The sequence below is a fragment of the Tachypleus tridentatus genome, chromosome 13, assembly GCF_004210375.1.
Source record: "Tachypleus tridentatus isolate NWPU-2018 chromosome 13, ASM421037v1, whole genome shotgun sequence".
Taxonomy (NCBI): Eukaryota; Metazoa; Arthropoda; class Merostomata; order Xiphosura; family Limulidae; genus Tachypleus; species Tachypleus tridentatus.
In genome coordinates this window covers 60567648-60585794 of record NC_134837.1, presented here as the reverse complement: position 1 = coordinate 60585794, position 18147 = coordinate 60567648, and the positions used below count along the sequence as shown (strand labels likewise).

The 18147-nt window shown below is 33.6% G+C and overlaps 1 pseudogene across 1 annotated transcript in view; it reads left to right on the top strand.

Annotated features, from left to right (window-relative positions):
* LOC143236150 (FHF complex subunit HOOK-interacting protein 1B-like) overlaps nt 1–16452 on the top strand; it is a 35968-nt pseudogene extending 19516 nt beyond the window's left edge. The window contains exons 6-9 of the transcript XR_013019501.1: nt 116–1229; nt 8760–8937; nt 10856–10976; nt 13201–16452. The product of XR_013019501.1 is annotated as an FHF complex subunit HOOK-interacting protein 1B-like (transcript). The remainder of the gene's footprint in view (nt 1–115; nt 1230–8759; nt 8938–10855; nt 10977–13200) is intronic.
* The last annotated feature ends 1695 nt before the right edge of the window (nt 16453–18147 follow it).

Genomic DNA, 18147 nt, shown 5'->3' with positions numbered 1-18147 from the left:
ATACTTTTCATATTCTAAATAAAACAGTTCAGAACCACAACAGTCTTGTATATTTTTTTCAGAAGTACAGTGTTTTCACACTTGTTATCTGTTAAAATTACTGTCATTATTTCAGGTATTTGATTCCCTGTACCCATGTCATGGTTAGCCAGCGAAGCCGGTTGCGTGATGTGGATGTATACAGTCAGACAGCAGAAAAGCTACTGTCACTAGTGCCTACTTGTTTCTTAACATCATCAATGTCCTCTCTTCCTTCAAACATGAAGCAGCCAGAGAGATTGTCACGAGGGGGTAGTTTAAGACTTAAAAGACATCGTCGTACAACTTCAACATCGAGCCTTGCCTTTGGTGACTTTTATGTGAATAGTAGTCATCAGAGATCAGGTAGTGGTATTAACACAGTGGAGTGGTACTTTGAAGACAGAGAGCAATATGAAAGTAGTTACTTAGATTATCTCAAGGAAGCTAGAGAACATGTGTTAGCCTGTACTAAAGCTTCCCTAAAGTGGACTGCTCCCTATAATGGGTTGATACCATCCTCAGAAGCATCTGTGATTAATCCAGTTAAGAAACCTCAGTCATACACTGATATTTCTAGAGATTCCCCTATTTCAAGTGGACAGTGTGATGAGAACTTGATAATAATTGACAATTACTACACTGACTCTAGCCACCAAAATGGAGAAAGTTCAACACTGAGTGACTGTTTGAACAGTGAAAACGTTATGTGCAATCTGTCATCAAAATCTATAGTAAATGGTTCATCCCGAAATGAGAAGAATATGGAAAACGGTTTCCTTGAGTTAAACGTTGAAAAATCTGGAGACCATATGGATAATTCAGTATTGGTTAAAGAAAGCCACGAAAAGAAGGGTCAGCTGTCAAAGTATGAGTTCATTAAAGTAATAAAAAATCAACACTTAAGTAGTTTGTGCACATTCTCAGATAACAGAACAAAGTCCTCACTATTATGTAACAGAACTAAAGATTCTGTTAAGTCTAGTACATCATCTCCATCAAGTTTGGAGTCTTTTGAAAGTCCTGATATTGGACCTTTTCTCAATGTTCTGTTAAGTAAACTAGAGATGATGCTTCAAAATGACGTGTACACAAATCTTCGTTTAACAGAAGTACTAGCTCGTCTAGCCCTCTATCCACAGCCTTTACTTCGATCTTTCTTGCTCAACCATTCCCTGGTCTTCCAACCAACAGTGAGATCATTACTTCAGGTACATATTTAAAATAGTTATCCATTCTTTTATTAATAAATATATTATTTGTTGAACATTATATATCCATGATCACTAGTATTTAGGTTATCAGAGAAAGTGCAAATTATTGTACTATGTTATTTGGTTGTAGCTGTTGTGTTATTGTATGTCTAAATATAGTGTTTAAGGATTGAAAACTTCTACTAATAGTTAGTATAAAGGTATATTTAAAAACTTGGTTGTGTGTTGTTTTATAACTGTAAAGTGTATGGTAATACATAGTATAAAGATGTTTAAAAAACTCAGTTGTGTGTTTTATAACTGTAAAATGTTTGGTAATAGATAGTATCAAGATAATTAAAAAACTTGTGTTGTTTTATAACTAAAAAGTGTACATTAATACGTAGAATCAAGATGTTTAAAAACTTAGTTGTGTGTTGTTTTATATCTGTAAAATGTAATATCGTTTTAGGATGAAAGACTTGGAGAGATGTTTTTTACTGCTGCAGTCATCCTATAATTATTAATGAAGTTCAACAATATATGACACTTACTTATTTGTTATTCAGTTCGCATGCCCTTTAAGATTTTATAACTACACCCCACATATTCTAGCACTTTATAAATAACGTTCTTATTCATCTAATTTTCTCTTGTGAAAGGTGGGATTTCTTGAAATCATAACTCAGTGACAAACACTAACTCAATAAAATACCTGGCTTTCACAATACTAGCTATAAGAAAGGACTCTAAATATACTTCAGAAGTGGTGTTGACATCTATAGTTCTGTAAGTAAGGACTGAATATACTTCATCAGTGGTATTGACATTTATACCTGTAGAAGTAAGGACTTGCATAGTGATGATATCATCTATGCAACATTAAGTAATAATTCTTTGAATAGATTTCAGTAGTGGTTATATTCCAAGACTAAAATTTGGAATAAACATTTTTTAAGGACAGTGAGGACTTAATTTTTTTTATATTGGTGACTGTGTGTGTGTATATATGAAGGTTGCATTGGTTGTGGGTAAAATTGGTAGTGGGTCTCTGAATGCTGTTTCATGTGATTGTGGACAAATTTACTCTTATCTTTAATTTTGTCCCTTGGTTTGAGTTCCTTTATGTTTCTCCATGTAAATAAAAATGCCCACATTGATACAATGGAACTATCAAGGTTTCTGTTTGAATACAGATGACATTAAGGATTTAATTGATTATTATCATCCTGTGTGTGTGTGTGTCTCCTTACAGGAAACATTTCTGAAACTTGCTGATGCAGTCACCTTTTGGCAGTTTTCTTCATACAGAAATAACTTGTGTGATGGACAAGTGCATGTAGGGGTGGCACTACTGGTCATTGAGCATGTGCTTTCCCTATCTTTGCTACTTGATACATCCTTTGAGGCCATAATTATCCATGTTTCCATTACTGTTTGCTCTCTCTACCTGTCTCTTGAAGAGACCTATGATCAATCAGACCTTGATGCTGTCCTTGACCAGTTACTCTTTCCTTCTTTAATCCTGGAGTATTTTAATGGACATAATCCCCAATAGGGGTTGTGCTGATATTGATGGGAGGGATCATTCCATAGGATGTATACTCTTGATTCACAACCTTTCTCTCATCAGTACTGGTTCTGATACCTATTTTCATGCACTTAGTCAGTCTTTTACTGCTAGTAATCTTTCATCTGTTCCCCTTCACTTTTCACTCATTTCTCTTGGAAGGGGATGTGACAGTGACCCATGAGAGAGTGATCATTTTTCTATCATTTTGAAGGAGACTGGCCATGGTTGGTGCCACCCAACCTGCATCCTTTGGTGGAAGATGGGTCAAACCAACTGGCTCTCTTTCATTGCTTTCAGAACTTGATAATTGCCATCATCTGTAAGCTGTCAGTAGTCGACTGTGTGGAAGAAGTAATTGACTGGATTGTCCAAGCAGCTGCTCACTGTTTTCCTAAAACCTCAACACAATTTCCATGGTGGAATCTTGCCTGCTATATAATATGAAAGGCTCAAAAAATGGGCTTGGGTTACCTTTCGTAGGTATCCCACACTTTCATCCCACATCACTTTTCAGTGGGCCCATACACATATTTGGCAGGTAAGATGTTAAAAGAATCTTGGATTAAGTTCACAACTAGCATCTCTTCTACCATCAGTTCCAAAGTCACATGAGACAAGATTCTGCAGGTCAATGGGCAGTATACTTCTGCCTCCCTTTTGATCTTGTTTTCTGATGGCCAGGAAGTTGCTGATGCTCAGAGAATCACCTATACTCTTGATGAAATCTTTTTTTTCTCATGCATCTAGCTCTTCTGCTTCATCCTCCACCTTTGTAGCCATCAAGATTTGGGCAGAGCAGTCACCTCTAATCATCTCTGTGACTACAGTTGCTCCTTTACAATGATGGAACTCAAGCTTACTCTTCATAGGTGTTGTAGTACATTGGTTAGATCTGATGATATTTATTACGAGATACTGTCCTATCCCTCTCCTGCTTCTTTTGCTATTATTCTGGCTGTTTCCAACCAGACTACCTGATTTGACTTGAAAATTCAATCATGAAGCTTTTCTCAATTGATAACATCTTGTTCTTGTGTTTTTTTAACTTGAAAAGGCTTATGATACTATGTGGAGGTATGGCATCATGTGAGACCTCCATTCATATGGGTTGCATATTTATTAAACATTTTTTAATGGATCAACAATTCTAAGTCTGTGTGGGTTTGACACCTTCCCTTTCTTTCCCCCAGGAACTTGGAGTCCCTCAGAGTTGTGTCTTGAATGTCACACTTTTCATTATAAAGATTAAAGTCATCAGTGGACAACTCCCCCTTACAGTTGCACATGGACTCTATGTTGATAAGGGTTTTACCTTATCTCTCTCTCTCTTTCTCTCTCTAAAACTGTTTGCATGCACTTCTTCCAACAAGGGGTATTTGCCTTGATACTGAGCTCTGTTGTTTTTCCTGTGGTCCTTGAGGTAAGTTCTTTATACTTATAAATGACCATAAGCTGAATTTCATTCCACACATGAAGCAGCTTTGTGTCAAGTGTACGAGGGCACTGAACATTCTATGTGTCCTCCATTCCACCTTTTGGAGAGCAGATCATTGTTCCATGTTGAAGTTTTGCTGTGCTCACATTCAATTATAATTGGACTATTGGGCTATGGGTCCATGGTCTATGGCCCTGCCAGGACCTCAGCCTTGAAGATGATGGACCCCATTCACTATCTGGTACTTAGACTCTGCATGGGGGGGCTTTCTGTACTTCTCCGGTCTAGAGTTTGTACAATGAGTCTCATGATTCTTCTCTACACATCTGCCATCTGCAGTTGTCTGACATTGTTCCTTTTGGCATTCATATCCAGGTGCAGTTGGCTGAATTGGATCTGTCCTAGGGTGATGTTGCTGTCTCCATTGGTCACCCCACCCCATAACTTATTGGCATTCCCAAATGTAATCTTTCTTTGAGTCACCTGAAGGAGGTGGATACTCCCAATTGGAAGTACTGCCTTTATTCTGTGCACTCTACCTTGGTTTGTTGTGGTTTGGTGACTGCACACAGGATCTTCTCTACGGTATCTCTGTTTGTTGCTGAATTGTATGCTTTTCTCTCACCCTAGATCATGTTGAAGCTTTGCAGTACATGAACTGTACTATTTATACCAATTCACACAGCTCTTTCCTAATCCTGTAATTACTTTATGTTAGTTCTCACCCTGTTTTTGTCAATATTCAAAACTGATTGGCACATTTCTCTTCATCATGTACTTCTATCTAGTTCTTCTAGATATGGGCCATGTTGATATTCATGGGAATGAGTTCACTGATGCCACAGCTAAGTCCATCTGCTTTGGTGCTATCACAGACATGCCTGTCCCATACATGGACTATGGTCTTGTATTCAAGGCATTTCTCTGTGCTAGTTGGCAGTTGACTTGGAGTGAGCAATGTGATAATAATCTTTTTACAGATCAAATCTTCTGCTGCTCTTTGGCTGTCTTTCTTACATAAGGATTGGAAGGAGGAAGCTGTCCTGCCTAAGCTATGCATTGGTCACAGTTTTTAACTCATCATTTTATCTGGGACTGATGCACTAATGTGTTGTCTGTGTGACACTCAAGTCACAAAGGCCCACATTTTACTGTCATGCCATTGTTATGACTGTGAGTGATGAAACAATTTTAGACATACTATTACCATGGATTCACCCTTGATGTTGGACAGTGTCATGTCATTGGCAATGGTGACACTGTTCACCTCAGTTGTGTTTTTAAATTTTTAAGGGCCATTAGCATTTTGAATTCTATTTAACTTTTCAATTAAAAAAATTGGACTTTCTTCTAATATGATTCCTTTTTATGTATTTTATTAATTTTACTTTCATTTTTAAGTTTTTCACCAGTTTATTGGTGCATATAGCCTAGTTCCTCTGTGCCAATAAACACCAAATAACCAACCAACCAGTCTTATCATATTGTCTTTACTCTGAATTCTGCTTCATGTGATTGTGACGGAATTTGTCCTTCTCTTTAGTTTTGCCCCTCAATGTGGGTTCATGTATGTAGTGAGGGGGACCTCCCAGGGATGGTTCTGTTTTGTCTGTTTACCCTATCTGGGATCTGAACATCCACCCATGTTTAAGGTGCATGGTGACCTGTGAAGGGGAGGAGAAGAGTCCTGGTGGTTCAGGGGTCATGTGTCCACCTGTCCACCTCCCCCCAGATCAATCAGCTGGTCCAGGACTAGGGTCAACTAAGTACAAGTTTGTGTATAGTGCAGAAACCTGGTGTTGCTGCAGTGTTTTGTTTGGCATTATAGTGTGTCCCCTTGTAGGACACGATGGTAGATAGGGTCAGTGGGTTCTGAATTTTCCTCCCTTTATTATGGATTCCCAATCCTTGTAAAACATAAAAGCATAGTAAACAACCACTCATAAATGACTCTCTTATAAAATCACCACCGCAGTCAGAAGCTGTGCCACAATTTTTAATTATTTACTTTTTATTAGACAAATACTTTGGATAAATGTCTCTTTTCATCCAAAAGGGATTAGAGGTCCTTGCTAGCTCACTCAAGTCAGTCAGGAGACTGTGCTCTGGAGAAATTTTGGTGGAAGCATCTACATTTTCCAATAATGAACTCCTCTTGTTGTTGAAGACTATTTGGGATATACCCATTGAGGTCACCCCCCATGATACTTTGAATTCCTCCCAAGGAGTGATTGTCAAGAGGGATCTAAAGAAGATTCCCGAGTTGGAGATCCTTGGTAGTTTCTCCAGGCAAGGCATTTCTGATTTTTTGCCATATCTTCACTTGTAAAGATGAAATTATGATGCTGACAATTGTCTTAATTTTGACATTTACACCTCTGTGTTCCTCTGCTTCTGTCAATGCAGGCTATCTGAAATGTAAGGTGTAGTCATACATTCCTAACCCTTTCAAACATTTTCACTATCATCAGTTTGGACATTTGGAGGTATCTTGTTATGGTTTTTTGATATGTGCTGTTTGTGGTGACAATGATCACTACACCTGTGAGTGTCAAATGGACCCTCACTACATCAATTGTGGTGGTTCACACCTCTCTTACTACCAGTCTTCCCCTAAGTAAGTGGAGGAGAAGGAAGTACAATGTTTGAATACTGTCCATAGTATTTTTTACCCTGAGGTTCACCTCCATCTTGGACATATGCTGCTGCACTACTTTTCACTGCTGCAGTGGGAGTACAGACAGATCTTTCCATGCCTCCAACCATGTGAAAAGTCTTTTGGTCTCTCTGGTTAAATGATCTGGCAAGTCAATGTTTGCTCCTGTCTTTTCCCCACAATTCTTTCCAGTACCTGCCCAAACCCACTTCCTTCATCTATGGCATCTGTTTGGGTACACCTTTTTCAACCCTTAGATGTAGAATGGTAATTTGTTTATGCCCTCAGTTGCTACTTACAGAGACCTTCCCACTCAACCCAGGACAGAATCCATAGAGGTTGATAAACCTCCTTCTATTAAATAAAAGCAGTGTGGCCGTGATTTCTAATCTGGATGACAATAAGGCCTTGATTGATTTCTGTCATCCCAGGTATCTTTCCTTACAGGAAACATTTCTGAAACATCAGCATGTTTCAGAAATACAGTCACCTTTCAGCAGTTTTAGTTATACCAAAATGATTGTGATAGATGAGTGCATGGAGAGATGGCACTGGTGGTGCCAGCCTTGTTCTTTGCAGGTTAAGACACCCTTGGAGGCCATCACCATTTATGCTTCCTTAGGTCATACAATCACTGATTGCTTTCTCTACCTCTTTTCTGAAGAGACTTGTGATCAATTAGATCTTGATGCTCTTGTTGAAAAGTTGCCGTCTTCCTTTTTATTTCTGGTAAACATTATTAAACACAATTCCCTCTTGGGTTGTCCTAATATACTGGTGGGAGGGGTATGCTCTCGGATCACAATCTTTCTCTCTTCAATACTAGTTCTTATAGTTTTTTTTTTTTCCTGCCATTTATCTCTATCTTTTTGCCTTCACATTTCTCTTGCTTTTCTTGGAGGGATGACAGTTACCCTTGAGGCAGTTATCATTTACCCATCGTTTTAAGGTAGATTGGCCACCTGATCCTCATGTCTTGGTGGAAGTTGAATCAAGCCAACTGGCTCTCTTTCACCACTCTCTCAGAACTTGATCCTGTTGTCGTCTGTGTACCATCAATAGACGACTGCATGGTTGCAGTGACTGACTGTATTGTCCAGGCAGCTGGTCAATCTATTCCTAGTATCTCAACACATTTTCTAGGCTATCCTCATTCATAGTGGAGTACTGCCTGTCAGAAGGCATGGAAGGCTCAAAAATTGGCCTGGGATATCTTTTGCAGATATTCCACTCTTGTGAACTTTATTGCTTTCCAGCAGGCCCATACACGGCAGATGAGACATCAAAGCCAAAAGGAATCATGGATTAAGTTTACAACTAGCATATCTTCTACCACCAATTCCAAAATTGTATTGGATAAGATTTGGAAAGTCAGTGGAAAGTATACTTCAGGTTCTCTTTCCATTTTGTTTCCAGTGGCCAAGAAATTGCTGATGTACAAAGCATTGCTAATACTCTGTGAGAGTTTTTCTCATACATCTAGTTTTTCTGTTTCTTCTCCTACCTTCTTGGCCATTAAATCTTAAGCAGAGAAATCATCTCTATGATTATAATCTCTTCAAACTGACAAATGTATAAGCAACTCCATCACAAAGCAAAAGCAAGCAAGGTTTATCCTATGTTCCTTTCCTAAACATAACATAGGTTCAGTTATAGGTCTTGCAACCAACCACTATGTAATTCAACTACTCTATCCTCTGTTCCTTTCCACTTTTTCTTTTATGTGTTAATTTTCTGTAACAGTTTATTTTCCAAAAGTACCTATTTTTCATTATTCTTGGTATTATACTATAAGTGCATTAAATCTAATTATCTTGGGTAATGTTCATTATTTTAAAATGTAATGGATATAAGATATAGTTGAATAGGAACTTGTATTTTTAGGTGTTGGGTTCTTTAAAACCAAAAGTGGAGGCCTATTTTATATCCATTAGTAATTTTGAAGAGTTACTGCTGAAATCTAAGAAATTCTTTTTTGCTCGAGAAGAACGGTTATTGAATGATTTGGTTGTAAGAGAATACAGAAAAGAAACTTTTAACCAGCAGAGAGATATTCACAGAGGTGAGTTATTTAAATTTTTGTTTTCATAACTTATTTATATAGATTTGCATAAAATTGAGAACAAGTTTTATAATACATGAATAATAGTTGACAATAGTATTTAATGAAACTGTAATATTTTTTCCACTTATCATTGCAAGCAAGTATGGTGATAATAGGTTCTGAAGGTTACACTTCACTAGTTATCACTTCAAACTCTATAGTGGTTACAATGATAATAGCTTCTGAAAGTTACACTTCAAACTGTATAGTGGTTACAATGATAATAGCTTCTGAAAGTTACACTTCAAACTGTACAGTGATTATAGTGATATAGCTTCTGAAAGTTATGCTTCACTAGTTATAACTTCAAACTGTTCATTGGTTATCATGATAATAGACTCTGAAAGTTACACTTCAGACTGTATAGTAGTAGTTATTGATGATAATAGACTCTGAAAGTTACACTTCAGACTGTATAGTAGTAGTTATTGATGATAATAGACTCTGAAAGTTACACTTCAGACTGTATAGTAGTAGTTATTGATGATAACAGCTTCTGAAAGATTTTTTGCTAGTTCTTATAGTTATGTACATGTCAGTTTGTCTGAACCGTTAATACTTACAGGAAGTTTTACAATAGATATAATTATAACAATAGATGTGTCTACTAGTTATATCAATAGACATAGTTACTAGTAAAAACAATAGACATAGTTAATAGTCATAACAATAGATGTGGTTACTAGCTATAACAGTAGATGTAGTTATCAGGTATAACAATAGATGTGGCTACTAGCTATAAGAGTAGATGTAGTTACTAGTTATGGCCAGATTCAAGTTTTCAGAATCTCTATCTGCTATTATAGATTAAGTATTACTGTGTGTTAATTTGGAGTAACATTATGGCCAGGTTTAAGTTCTGTTTGTACTGTTTGTATACTTGTATTAGTTCAAGGTGCTAAGTACTGTTTATATACTTTTATTAGTACCAGGTATTAAGTACTGTTTGTATACTTGTACAAGGTTCTAAGTTCTGTTTGTATACTTGTTTTAGTACAAGGTACTAAGTTCTGTTTGTATACTTGTTTTACTAAAAGGTACTAAGTTCTGTTTGTATACTTGTTTTACTAAAAGGTACTAAGTTCTGTTTGTATACTTGTTTTAGTAAAAGGTACTAAGTTCTGTTTGTATACTTTTATTAGTAAAAGGTACTACATACTGTTTATATACTTGTATTAGTTCAAGGTACTAAGTTATGTTTGTATAACTTGTTTAGTACAAGATACTAAGTTATGTTTGTATATGTATCTTAGTATAAGATTCTCAGTTCTCTTTGTTTACTTGTTTTAGTACAAGGTACTAAGTACTGTTTGTATACTTGTATCAGTACAAGTACTAAGTAAATTTTTATATTTTGATATTTCTGGATCAAGTGTATATGAAGTATAACCTATATAGTATGTACTTAGCTGCATAATTATATAAACCACACTTTGAAGTAAAGGAACTTGTCCTTGTATTGTTACCATAGAACATGAACCCTTTCTGTAAATCATAAGAACTTGTCATTGTATTGTTACCACGTAACATATGAACCCTTTCTGTAAATCATGGGAACTTGTCATTGTTTTGTTACCATGTAACATATGAACCCTTTCTGTAAATCATAGGAACTTGTCATTGTATTGTTACCATGTAACATATGAACCCTTTCTGTAAATCATAGGAACTTGTCATTGTATTGTTACCATGTAACATGAACCCTTTCTGTAAATCATAGGAACTTGTCATTGTATTGTTACCATGTAACATATGAAACCTTTCTGTAAATCATAGGAACTTGTCATTGTATTGTTACCATGTAACATGAACCCTTTCTGTAAATATTAGCATTGGAATAATTTCTAAACTCTTTTTTTTATGTTGTTGTTTGTAGGAGAACAACGCAGAAGTTTTACAAATTTCATTTTCAGAAGAAGTAGTTTACGAGGAGAGAAAGAAAGAAATGTGGCTATCAGACCAATTTTTGAGTCACTACCAGTCACTCAAGGATGCAGGTAAGTATGATGTGCTGTTTGATTCTTAATTTCACTGAGAATCTCCTCAGCTATTAGATTGTACCGTTAAGTAAAATCTCTGTGTTTAAGTAGATTGCTTCTCTGTACTTAAATTGGTAGTTTTTGTGCTTTTAAATCGCTGTTTTTTTCTGTGATTAACTTTTTCAACATGGGCTTGGTTAATATGACCAACCATGTGACCTCTTTGTACTTGCTTAAAGCCATCTTAGATTGAATACTTCTAACTTTCAATATACATGTGTGTCTTCTGAAATATTGTTATTATTTATCCAATATAATCTTAACTTAACTAAAAAGATCCATATTTACTTTTATAATAATAGATAAAGTATAAACATGGCAAACAAGATTTAAAGTACTTACCCAATATTTTTTATTATGCTGTCTATTATCAAGGACATTTAAGCTAGCTTTTTTTTATACAAGTGGTAGTAATGCACTACATTTTTATTTAATTAAATAATGCACCTTGGAACATACACTAATAACATGGGAAAAAGTATACAATTTTCCTTAACTGTCAATATTCTTCTGGCTTTTTATGTATGCAAAAAGAGCCATTACAAATTCATTAAGAGAGCTTGTAATCTGAATGAAGTTGATTATGATTTGTTCAGAACACAACATAATACAAGAGGTCATTTGATAAATGAAAACCTTCACTTTCTATTTGTTTTATGTAATACATAATTGAATATTAGATAGAACTATTAAATCCTGAAACAGTGGATGTGGCAGGAGGGGTCTGATTTTCTAATTGATAGTTCTATAACCAAACAGAATTGAAAGTTATAAAAATTATGTTTTTTCTGAGCAATGACAATTTTATAATGAGTAATTTATGTTTAATTTTATATATTTTGGAGGTATGGTGGATAAATTAGAGAACAGGCTTGGAGAAAAATGTATCATGTTTATCATACAAAAGGCATAATGTTTTAAATATTGCCTTGTAGAATTAAGAACTTATTAAATATAGCTCATTAGCTAAGATTTTATGTTATACTAAGTCATAACATAAACAAAAATGTTGAATCTTAAAAGTTTGTATCATGCACAGTTAAAGTATACCCAAGATAAGAGTCTTAACTTTTGTGGCTTCTCCAGTTTTAAGTTAGTAGTCTCTCCAGTTTTAAGTTGGTAGTCTCTCTCATTTTAAGTTGTTTTTGTCCAATTTTAAGTTGGTAGGTTCTCCTGTTTTTTATATGTAAAAACTTTAAAAAAATTAATATAACCAAATGAAGATCTTGTAAGATAATTTTATATACAATTAAAAGGTGAGTGTATTTGTTTCTAATTTTAAACATTTGTTTGCAGTATACATTGTTAATAATACTCAAAACATTCAGAGTCTGATAGCAAAAAAACTACAATACAAAAATACTAAATCTTTTGTTAAAACAATTAATTAAAAATAATCTCATTCTTTATGTAATTGTAATCTTTACATATCTTTAGAACAACTGGTAAGATTTTATTAAAAAAAAACTCAGAGTTAACTTAAGAATTGTTGAACTGTATATAATTTTACATATGAGAAGTAACTCAAATGGGCACAAACATAACCATATGATTAAGTCAGTTGCTTCTCTGAGCTTAATTTGGTAGTTTTATGTGATTCAGCCTATAGTTTCACTTTGTTTAAGTTAATGGCTTTACTCTGTTTGCAGTAATAGCTTTACTGTACTCAGATTAGTATTTTTACTCTATTTATAATGATAGATTTAGTGTGCTCAGGTTGGTGGCATAACTCTGTTTGAAATGATAAATTTACTGTGCTCAGATTGGTGGCTTCACTTTGTTTGAAGTGATAGATTTAGTTTGTCAAGGTTGATATCTTAACTCTATAATTTGATAGCTTAAGTTACCAGTTATACCATATTTGAAGAACCAACTTCACCATATTTATTTATGAGCTACACTCTGAATAAGTAAAAATATTTGAAGATTTTCAACTTACCAGATACTTAGAGAAAACTTGCTGTTAAACTTTCTTCATATTAAAATAAAGTGTTGTTTTCAGTATGATATTTTTATGATTGAGCAAATGTTTTACACCCTCCCCCATCAGCACCTAGAAACTCACTAAAGTAAAATTTTGAACTAAAAGTGTATAATTCTGGTTGTTTATTCTTAATACTTACCTTATTTTAGGTCTGTCATTTAATTACTATCTCATTTTGTTCTGACTATTCTAAACTAGACAAGCACCTGAAAATCCTGAAAGCAAAGTGGAATCCCTAAAAATGAAAAATGCTGTGCTGTGTGGTGTTATTTTGTCAGAATTCCTTAAAGAACTTGCTGCCATTAGTCAGGAGCACTCTGTTATTCAAGCAGATCCCGAGTTTTGGACCACGGATTCAATAGCCCGTGATAACAATTAACAGAAACACTAAACCATCATTATCATCCAATATACAGTTTTAATTGTGTATATAAAGATAGTGTTGAAAAATTAAAACCAAAAAAAGCTGATAATGGTTCTGCATAATCCCAAGAATACACAAAGAAATGACTACAAATATTTATTGGTGATTCAAAATTATGGCATCTGTGGAGAGAGAAATGTAGGTGTCGACTCGTAGTAACAAAGCCAGATTTTATAATATTGGATTGATTAGGCCCAGCCATTGAATTCATGTTAATATGTATCCTACAAATGTTTATTTTTTTTTAAGATAAAAGTGTGATAATTATTAAAAGTTGTAGTTTATTCAGATTTTCTGAAATGTAATATTCCTAAAAAGTGATGTGATTCATTTTTTTGTGTTTTAAGGTTCTTAAGCAGCCTTAAAAGTGAAAAACATTGTTGATCCTGTAGTTAGATTTTTTATTGATTTAAAAGTTAGAGTTAGGAGTATGAATATGGGAAAATTTTCCCATTTCCAAGGGTATTTTTCTAATCTCCATATCATGATACGTGAATGTGGTTTGATTACATCATAGCAGTGATATTTGTGTGATTTTATACCAGTTATTTATAATTATGTGTACATTTTTAAATTCATCAGCCTTAAGGTTTTGTAAATATCTTTTATTGCAATGTTGTGATTATGTGTTTTAAAATAGTAATACTTTCTCTTCTCACAAACTGCAACTATATCAAATGTTTATTTTTTAATCAAACCTAAGACAGAGTATTTCAAGCAAATAAAGTGAGCAAAATAAACTGCAGTTAATAAGTAGTTGTTTAAATACAGGAACCACACTTACCTTTGAACTGTTAACAAAATCTAACAAATGTATCATAGGTTACAGAGTGAGTGTTTGATTGTGCCTTAACATATATTTTTGTGAATACTTGTCTTAGTTATTAAATGGGTAACATACATCCTATAACAAAATATTAAAAACAGCTACCACACATTAAGAAGCATTTTTTTATTAAACCATTCATTAACCCAAACTGATCCTATATTTACTGTTTTTCATTATGGCTTGTTGAAGTTTTTCTATAAGAGAAGAGAAAAAATTCTTTATTGACAACAATCACAATAGTTTGAGAAGTAAATAGTATATTATTAAGAAACGTATAATAGGATATTGTACTTTTAATGCTAGTTTACTAGATAAAACTAATAAATAAAACTAACTATTTAAGACATTTCTTCTGTATGTTAAAATTACAAGTTGGTATTTGTAACACTACTTAGAACTTAGAACAAAAATGATAGTAATGACAATGAACAGCTGAATTAGCAGGTGGTAAGTTGACTTATTTATTTAGAAATACAGGATTAAATGAGAATAAATTGAATACAAAGTGACAGGTGGTCTCTAAGATATACAAAAGGTAACTCTGGAGCTATGACCAAATGATAAAACAACGGACTAAAGATCAAGAATGGAAAATGAATGGAAAGAAAAACATGATTATAGATAAGTATGTAGTCAGAAAGTTGATTATTGGTAAAAATAATATGAAATAGATAAGTACACAGTCAAAACAGTTAATAATTAGCAAAAATAATGATTGATAAGATAGAAATAAGTCATAATTACAGTTGGGCACAGAAAGGATTGAACCACCAATTACCAAAAAAAGAATAGCATTGAGAGTGACTGAATGGTCAATATCAACAGGTGGACAGATGTAAATTTAAGGACGTAAATCTGGATTGAATTCTCAGTGTAGACAGAGCAGATAGCAACATGGCTTTGCTCTAAAAACAAACAAACAAATGACATGTTAATGGGAATAGTTCTCTTATGGGTCAGCAGTGAACTTTCATATATACTACAAAACTAGTAGACAGAGTGCAAATAGCCTATTTTGTAGCTTTGTAGAAACAGAAAGAAATAGAAAAAAAAAGAAAGGCCAAAACCTAAATATTTTTGTTTGTAGAATCTACATGTTTAGAGATGGTGAACTGTTAAAGAACATCTAGGAATAAAGGAGAGTATTCCAGTTATTAGATGTTTGTTCACACTGATGGACAAAGATCGATAGTCTGGTTACTAGATGTCTCTTCACACTGATGGATAAATATTAATATTCTAGTTACTAGATGTCTTTTCACACTTATAAGAAAGATGAATAGTCTAGTTACTAGATGTCTCTTCACACAAATGGATAAAAAATAAATAGTCTAGTTACTAGATGTCTCTTCACACAAATGGATAAAAAATAAATAGTCTGGTTACTAGATATCTAGTCTTTTCATACTGATGGACAAAGATCAGTAGTCTGGTTACTAGATGTCTTTTTGCACTGACATATAAAGATGAATAGTCTAGTTACTGTATGTCTTTTCACAGATGGATAAAGATGAATAGTCTGGTAACTAGATGTCTTTTCACACCAATGGACAAAGATAAACAGTGTAGTTACTTTATTCATCTTTCCACACTGATGGATAAAGAAGAATAGTCTAGCTACTATATGTCTCTTCACAAATGGAGAAAGATGAATAGTTTAGGTACTAGATGTCTTTTCACACCAGAGGAAAAAGGTGAATTGTCTGGTTACAAATATCTATTCACACTGGTGGATATAGGTGAATATTCTGATTATTAGGTGTCTTTTCACACTAATGGATAAAAGTGAATAGACTAGTTCCTATATGTCTCTTCAAACTGATGAATAAAGATAAATAGTCTGATTACTAGATGTCTCTTCACAGATGGAGAAAGAAGTGAAAAACCAATTATTCTAAAGGAAGCTGGTAGAATTGTTTGTTTGTTAAAGTTTGGCAAAGAAAGAATTGACAAACTAATAATGAAGATGCAAAAGGAAGATAATTGACTGGATAAACTGCTAAGTAGTTGTGATAAAAACTTTGTTTTGTACATATATAAAGATACTTAATGCTACCAGCACATAATCAAAAGAGTTTAAATGGGAATCCATCCATGGTATACTATGATTTAAGATGTAGTTTATGGCTACTGTACTTTGTTATGAAACTTTTCATTGACACATTAATGGTGGATCTCCAGTTTCTCCAATGTATAGGGCCTCTAATTTTTACATTCCTTTGGTTATGTGACATTTTTGATGAACATTTTGAAATGGACCTGATTTTTATGTTGTGATTTGAGGGTAAGACATTTTCATGGTTTTCATATTTGTGTAGTTACACCACTGCTAATATACAATATCGACTGTGTAACTGTATTACTCTCATATACTCTGTTTCTAATGTTTTTCTTTTATTTATTGAGCTTGTTTCCTAACCATCGAATGTATTTAAGTAGCTGTCTTGTAGAATAATTTGTCTAAGTGTTTTTGTACCAAGCATGCACCATACATTTTATGTAATTTTCTTATAATCACTCCTTTCCTTACAGAGGAAGGATGGTGTGACTGAAAGTGTAGAACTACAGGTTCTTCTTATGGATATGTATATATTGGTTCAGAGAGAGAAGTTGTCTCTGATTCTTAGCTGAAAAGTACACCTTGAATTATGGTGAACCAAAATTGGACACTTAAGATTGATCTCCCCCGTGGCACAGCAATATATCTGCAGACTCACACTGCTGAAAACCAGGTTTCAATACCTGTGGTGGGCAGAGCACAGATAGCCCATTATGTAGCTTTGTGCTTTCTTCTACATGAACAAACATTTACAATTATAACTAGGGTTGATCATAAAATAAGAAGTTTCTTCTTATAGAATAGTATGAACTAGTAATTAATAAAAATAGAATATGGTCCATTGGCTTAAGTTAATCAGATATTAAAACTGTGAATATTAATAATGGAAGTTAACTTCTAGTTATTAAGTTAAACATTATTATTCTGCTTAATTTTATTTTGTGTTTTTATATAGACCTTTTAACAGTAATAATTAAATTATCTAATTTACATAATAATAAACATGATCACATGCATGGAATACTTTTATGGGGTTTAACTCTTAGAATGCAATGGTCTGGCCTTGATTTCAGTAAAAGAGTACATTATAAAAACTTAATGCAGGTCTAAAACAAAATGTTAATTAAATAAATATAAGCTTCACAAAATCTTCTGGCTTTGACACTCATTTCATTCACTCATAACTGGTGTTTTTATGTGAAGATTGTATAACTCACATTAACAATGTATTAATATTTGTCTTTCACAAACTCCATCAGCAAATCTTCAATAGTTATTTGCATTCTTCACATTTTAACTTTTTTAGAATGTGCATCTCTCTGACTATCAGGACTGTTCTATTTATCTATTCATTTAATTATGAACGAGATAACACATCTTAAACATTTCTTTTAACTAAGTTTATTTTACTTTGTGAATGAATTGTTGTAAATTATAAAAATGTCCAATATAGTTTTATAAATTGTAATCATGACAGAGTTGAAAAGGTTGTGGTAATTTTATTATTTAATAAATTTATCCTGTTACCTCAATTTAAATACTGTTTTATTTCTGTTTTGTGAAGCAACTTCAAATTACTTTTCTATTTAAAACACGTCTGATGTTAATTAATTAGGTGGCTCTTCACTGTTCAATGTTTTTAACATATTAAAGAACCTGAGATGTTATTTTTACCTTTCAAGAATAAACTGTGGTTGTTAACTGAATTAAACAGATTGTCTTCTTATCAAAGTGTGTGGTTTCTCTGCACTGCTTTATTTTTTGGTAAGCTATATTACAAGTAAGAAAATTTCAGATCTAATAAATGAAACTGGTTTAAAGTTGATCTTTGTT